The following is a 5769-nucleotide window of genomic DNA, read 5'->3' as shown; positions in this document are numbered from 1 at the left end:
ATACAAGGCACTGAGTCGCAGTGTTCTGGTGTCACTACAGCCTGGGGTTCGATCCCAGTCGTGACCGGGAGCCCCATAGGGTGTCGCACAATTGGCTGGTTGGGCCTTACTTGGCTCATTGCACTCTAGAGACTCCTTGTGGCGGGTCGGGTGCCTGCAGGCTGTTGTCAGTTGAATCGTGTTTCTTCTGACACATTGGTGCAGTTGGCCTCTGGGTTGAGTGTATGTTTAGAAGCGTGGCTTGGTGGGTCATGTTTCGGAGGATGCATGACTTGACCTTTGCCTCTCCTGAGCCTGTTGGGGAGTTGCAGCGATGAGACAAGATCATAATTTACATTTACATTTACGTCATTTAGCAGACGCTCTTATCCAGAGCGACTTACAAGTTGATGCATTCACCTTATGATATCCAGTGGAACAACCACTTTACAATAGTACATCTATATCTTTTTTGGGGGGGGTTTAAAGAGGTGGGGTTTCAGGTGTCTCCGGAAGGTGGTGATTGACTCCGCTGTCCTGGCGTCGTGAGGGAGCTTGTTCCACCATTGGGGTGCCAGAGCAGCGAACAGTTTTGACTGGGCTGAGCGGGAACTGTGCTTCCTCAGAGGTAGGGAGGCGAGCAGGCCAGAGGTGGATGAACGCAGTGCCCTTCTTTGGGTGTAGGGACTGATCAGAGCCTGAAGGTACGGAGGTGCCGTTCCCCTCACAGCTCCGTAGGCAAGCACCATGGTCTTGTAGCAGATGCGAGCTTCAACTGGAAGCCAGTGGAGTGTGCGGAGGAGTGGGGTGACGTGCGAGAACTTGGGAAGGTTGAACACCAGATGGGCTGCGGCGTTCTGGATGAGTTGTAAGGGTTTAATGGCACAGGCAGGGAGCCCCGCCAGCAGCGGGTTGCAGTAATCCAGACAGGAAATGACAAGTGCCTGGATTAGGACCTGCGCCGCTTCCTGTGTAAGGCAGGGTCGTACTCTGCGAAGGTTGTAGAGCATGAACCGACAGGATCGGGTCACCGGCTTGATGTTAGCTGAGAACGACAGGGTGTTGTCCAGGGTCACGCCAAGGCTCTTATCACTCTGGGAGGAGGACACAATGGAGTTGTCAACCGTGTTGGCGAGATCATGGAACGGGCAGTCCTTCCCCGGGAGGAAGAGCAGCTCCGTCTTGCCGAGGTTCAGCTTGAGGTGGTGATCCGTCATCCACACTGATATGTCTGCCAGACATGCAGAGATGCGATTCGCCACCTGGTAGGAGCGACCGATAATCATGAAATTGGGGAGAAAAAGGGGGTAAAAAAGATAGTATGTTCACCCGGGGAGGAGAAGGAGTTTTGAGGAGGGGAGGAGAGAGGAAAGCGGACATGAGGAATATACAATTGAGATTCTCCCAATGTCACGACAAAAGGGCTCTTTTCGAACAAGTTCAAATGCACTAACTGTATAATCTAAACTGTGAGTCTAACTACAAACTGTGACCTTAGCTGAACTGGCTAACAACTCAAGCATTTAGCCAGCTTGTAGATGTCACAGTGCAAGTTTGAGTAGCCCAGTATCTCATCTCTACAATCAATCTCTGGTAGCTCGCCGTGATCGTATAGTGTTTAGTACTCTGCAACCCCGGATTTAAATCCGAGTCACAGCATTGCGATACATAATGTCCTGGCAAATGGGCTGTATTTTTAAGTTAAAACGTTCTGTTTAATCTAACTGGTAAGGCTAACATGCTGACTAGACTAGGCATTCGCATGCGCCATCGCGCGCATGTTGATTTTGCCCATCCACATCAGACGCGATCAGGACATTAGATTTAGCTAGCTAAATTGCCACGAATGTTTAATCTCTTTTCGACCTGTCCCCAAATGAATATAGTTGGTTTGGAGTTTGTTTTGATATTTCAACCTCCGTGTCCTGATTGCGTCTGGTGTGGATGGACAAAATCAACATGCAGGCGATGGTGCACGTGGACGCACGCATGTGCCTGGTCTAGTAACTGTATGTTAACTAACTAAGGAGACAACCCTGCTATTGGACACAGTCCTCCAGCTCATAGTAGGTTAATACATTTGATTAATTTGCTAGTCCAGAGGTTCTTAAACTTTCTGGATATTTTCTTTTACTGGACAAAGATATGGGTTAAATAAATAAGATTCTGTTTCAATAAAAAATATGTGTTGCTTTTCAGACCCGCAATCAATAATGTATCAACGGTAAACAGGAAATCCTGAGTTCGAATCTCAGCAGTGGGTCTGAACTGGTTTTGCCTCTGTACCTAAATTGAACCAGGTTGTCTCAGTCTTGACCAAACATTTGCGAAAAATAATCCCCAAAATACCATCTGGAAAATATGTTTTATTCTATACTGATAGTACATGTAGCATATATATGACAAGGGAACAACATTCCCAACTCTTTCATTTTCAATAATACAATTTTCTTGAGGAAGAATTTTTATAAACTCAATGGTTTGAGAGCACAATATCAACCTTAAAGCCCTACACTGAGTATACCAAACATTAGAAACAAGTTCATAATATTTAGTTACATCCAGAGGCGACCCGTCATTTTTTTTGTGTGTGTGGGGGGGGGGGGGGGGGCTTGTCTGTTTTGAATGTTAGTTTGGAATTAATACGTGTCACATACCAGATTGCAAACAATGTAAAAAAATATATATAATTGAGTTAATAAAGCCGCATAAAAACATGGTATCTTTTTGGTTTTCTTGATTAAGGCAGCTCCAAATGCAGGTATTTCAGCCTTGCTCAGTGCTTCCTGTGGTGGAGCAAGCAGCAGAAAATACGGAGCGTTGCGCCGTGATTGGCACAGTGTTCTGCCACTCATGGGAACACAATGTCACCATCAAGTCTAAGGGTAGGAAAATCAAAAGAAATCAGCCAAGACCTCAGAAAATAAATGTAGACCTCCACAAGTCTGGTTCATTCTTGGGAGCAATTTCCAAATGCCTGAAGGTACCATGCTCATCTGTACAAACAATAGTACACAAGTATAAACACCATGGGACCACGCAGCCGTCATACCGCTGAGGAAGGAGACGCATTCTGTCTCCTAGAGGTGAACTTAATTTGTTGCGAAAAGTGAAAATCAATCCCAGAACAACAGCAAAGGACCTTGTGAAGATGCAGGAGGAAACAGGTACAAAAGTATCTATATCCACAGTAAAACGAGTCCTATATCGACATAACCTGAAAGGCCGCTCAACAAAGAAGAAGCCACTGCTCCAAAACCACCCTAAAAAAGCCAGACTACGGTTTGCAACTGCACATGGGGACAAAGATCATACTTTTTGGAGAAATATCCTCTGGTCTGAAGAAACAAAATAGAACTGTTTGGCCATAATGACCATCATTATGTTTGGAGGAAAAAGGGGGAGGCTTGCAAGCCGAAGAACAACATCCCAAATGTGAAGCCCGGGGGTGGCAGCATCATGTTGTGGTGGTGCTTTGCTGCAGGAGAGACTGATGCACTTCACAAAATAGATGGCGTCATGAGGAAGGAAAAATGTGGTTTAATTAAAGCAACATCTCAAGACATAAGTCAGGAAGTTAAAGCTTGGTCGCAAATGGGTCTTCCAAATGGAACAATGACCCCAAGCATACTTCCAAAGTCGTGGTAAAATGGCTTAATAAACTTCTTACGGCTAGGGGGCAGTATCCTGAATTTCCGGATGACTGACATGCCCAAAGTAAACTGCCTGTTACTCAGGCCCAGAAGCTAGGATATGCATAGAATTGGTAGAATTGGTTTGAAAACACTGAAGTTTCTAACGCTGTTAAAATAATGTCTGTGAGTATAACAGAACTGATATGGCAGGCAAAAATCCATCCAAATGATTTTTTTTAGGTCACAGGCCTTTTCAATGCTAGCCTGTGGGATATACAAAAAACTAGCTCCCAGATTGCAGTTCCTATGGCTTCCACTAGATCTCAACAGTCTTTATACAGGGTTTCAGGCTTGTTTCTTGAAAAATGAACAAGTAGTTGTAGTTTATCCAAGGTGTTCTCATCAGGAAAGGTAGACTTTGACATCTGTGAACGAGGGCGCGCTCTCCGTTATTTACCTTTTCTATTGAACACCATTCTTTCCATCTGAAATATTATCATTAATTTACATATTAGGGTACCTGAGGATTGATTAGAAACATTGTTTGACTTGTTTGGACGAAGTTTACCGGTAGCGTTTTGGATTCCTTTGTATGCATGTTGAAGGAATGGATTACTGAAATCAATGGCACCAACTAAACTGACTTTTTGGATATAAAGAAGTACTTTATTGAACAAAATGAACATTCATTGTGTAGCTGGGACCCTTGGGATTGCAAACAGAGGAAGATCTTCAAAGGTAAGTGATTTATTTTATCGCTATTTGTGATTTATGTGATGTCGGTGCTGGTTGAAAAAGTATTTTGATGTTGGGCGCTGTCCTCAGATAATCGCATAGTATGCTTTCAAGCCTTTTTGAAATCTGACAATGAGGTTGGATTAACAAGAAGTTAAGCTTTTAAATGATGTAAGACACTTGTATGTTCATGAATGTTTAATATTACAATTTTGTGATTTGAATTTGGCGCTCTCCAACTTCACTGAATGTTGTCGATTTTGATCTCGCTAGCGGGATCTGATCCCTAAGAGGTTTTAAGGACAACAAAGTCAAGGTATTGGAGATGGCCATCACAAAGCCCTGACCTCAATCCCATAGAAAATTTGAAAAAGTGTGTGCGAGGAAGGAGGCCTACAAACCTGATTCAGTTACACCAGCTCTGTCAGGAGGAACGGGCCAAAATTCACCCAACTTATTGTGGGAAGCTTGTGGAAGGCATCCAGGAATGTTTGACCCAAGTTAAACAATTTAAAGGCAATGCTACTAAATACTAATTGAGTGTATGTAAACTTCTGACCAACTGGGAATGTGATGAAAGAAATAAAAGCTGAAATAAATCATTCTCTCTACTGTTATTCTGACATTTCAAATTCTTAAAATAAAGTGGTGATCCTAACTGACCGAAGACAAATAATTTTTACTAGAATTAAATGTCAAGAATTGTGAAAAACTGAGTTTAAATGTATTTGACTAAGGTGTATGTGTCACAGTAGTTGTCATGGAGAGAAGAAGACCAAGGCGCAGCGGGATTGTGGACACTCATGTTTATTAAATAAAACACGTAAAGCATCCACTTGAAAACAACAATAAACAGTACTTACAACAGCAACAGTCTTGCAGGCACATACAATGCAGTGCAAGGACAACCACCCACAACCCCAAAGAAAAACACACACACCTATATAGGACTTCCAATCAAAGGCAACTCAACACACCTGCCTTCAATTGGAAATCCCAATCACCAACACAACATTTAACAAACACAAACCACCTGCCACATCCTGACCAAGACTAACACAATTACGCCCTCTGCTGGTCAGGACGTGACAGTACCCCCCCCTCAAGGTGCAGACCCCGGGATGCACCTAAAAAAAGAAAAACACAAGAAAATACCCAATACCCCAACAAAACCAACAAACAATAACCCCTAAACAATAAGGGAGGGAAGGGAGGGTGGCTGCCGTCACCGACGGCACTGTGCTACACCCTCCCTCCCCAACCCACCTATCCTGGAGGTAGCTCAGGTGCAGGACGTGGACCTTGCTCCACCTTCGGCGTCGCCCACTTCGGTGGCGCTGCTAGCTGCGCCGGGCAGACGGGCCACTTGGGCTGACCCTGGCAGACGGACCACTCGGGCTGGGCCGGAGGGCAGGAGGGC

Source organism: Salmo salar, chromosome 13 (genome assembly GCF_965601325.2).
Source record: "Salmo salar chromosome 13, fSalSal1, whole genome shotgun sequence".
Classification (NCBI taxonomy): Eukaryota; Metazoa; Chordata; class Actinopteri; order Salmoniformes; family Salmonidae; genus Salmo; species Salmo salar.
This window is presented reverse-complemented; position numbering follows the sequence as displayed.